Raw genomic sequence first — 1,799 nt, 5'->3', positions numbered from 1 at the left:
ATATATATGTATATATATATATATATATATATATAAATTTACGCTTAAATACATTTATATATATATGTACGTATGTGTGTATGTGTTTGCGTGTGTGTGTATGTCTGTGTGTGTGTATGTCTGTGTGTGTGTCTGCGTGTGCATGCATATTATTAATAAGACCCCTACGTAAACTGGGTGCAATTCGGTTACCAGGGTTTCTTGGCCGGAAACCTGGGTAACAAAACCTCACGTTGGTTTTTGTATGGCTTTTATTATAAGTATCTTTACTCTCTCTGAGCTGATCTCGTGCTGGCTGTGATTTGTGTGGAACCTTATTAAACGCGTATTTATGTACAGATACACATCCATTCATCCATTCATCCATCCATCCATCCATACATACATACATACATACATACATACAGACAGACAGACAGACAGACAGACAAACTGTACATTTTTAGCTACAACGTCGTGGGTTCCAGTTGTTCCGAAAAACGAAACAGCCCGCTCGTGAAATTAACGTCCAAGTCGCAGAGCCCTTCACAGACACGCGTACCTTTCAACGTAGTCCTCATGAAGATTCAGCGTGACACAGAACGTGAGAAAGCCCGCTCTTTGAACCACAGGTACAACTCATCTTTACCAGCTGAGAAGACTGCGGCAACATGAAATAAAGTTTCTTGCTCAAGGACACAGCGTGCTTCCAGCAAGCGAAAACAGAACCTTACGACCATTAACCGAATATTCCAGCCACTAAGCCATGCGCCTTCATGTAGCATTAAAGCAAAAGTTAAGAGTGGGGTAAGATGAATGTTACTTATGTTTTTGTACTGGCAACGGAATGGCATAAACTGAAGATTACGCATTTTATCCGGCGATCTTACGTTCATGAGAATTTGTTTTGTCTTTGCAATCATTACTACATTTTATTCGTTTCAACTGTTCTGGACTCTACTAATACTCTCAGAAATAATGATAAGAACATTCACATCAATGGTAAGCTTGGCTTAGGAGAATCTTAAATAACGGACGCCAAATTCTAACAACGAACACAAGTGTTATTGAGCAAGCTGACATGTCTGGTACTGAGATGCATTGCAGATGCTATCAGGTGCATTGAGCGTGGAACTTTAGTAGGATGTTTGATGCCAGGTAAGTTAAACAGTTGGTTTGCGGGGAGTGCAATTTGATAAAGGTTCGAGACTTGAACCTCTGAAACTGTTTAGGAATGGGAGAAAAAAAACTTAAGACTCTTAGAGTGGGTGCTTAAGACTACAAGCAGATGTCAGAAAATATACTGGTTTGGGAGGAATTGATCTTCGACTCTTGACTCTCGAAACACGGACAATTGAAACACTCCATCTTGAAAAGAGCACTTCTAAACAAGACATGTAACATCTGCAGTCGGATCGGACTTACTGGCCATATGTGATTTCATGACAGCATTTACTAATTGAAGAGATGACCTTCCTTTATGTAGAACACAGGACATAGAAATAATGTATGAAGGTTCTTATAATTACACCTGACAACTAGGTTTTCTAATATTTAAATTTTGCTCTCTCTCTCCTTCATATTTTCGTTAAGCGAAAGTTGTCAATGTGTCTAAGTGTGCAAAGCGGTGAAATGGCAAAACCATAGGCATGCCGGGAAAAATACTTAGAGTTATTTCGTACGTCTCTACATTCGTATTTCAAATTCTGCCGAAGTCGAAATTGCCTTTCAACGCTCGGGGTCGATAAAAAAAAGTATCAATTGAGTTGTAGGGTTAATGTAATCGACTCATCCCTTCACCCGGAATTACTGGCCTTGTG

The sequence above is a fragment of the Octopus bimaculoides genome, chromosome 11 (assembly GCF_001194135.2).
Source record: "Octopus bimaculoides isolate UCB-OBI-ISO-001 chromosome 11, ASM119413v2, whole genome shotgun sequence".
Taxonomy (NCBI): Eukaryota; Metazoa; Mollusca; class Cephalopoda; order Octopoda; family Octopodidae; genus Octopus; species Octopus bimaculoides.
This window is presented reverse-complemented; position numbering follows the sequence as displayed.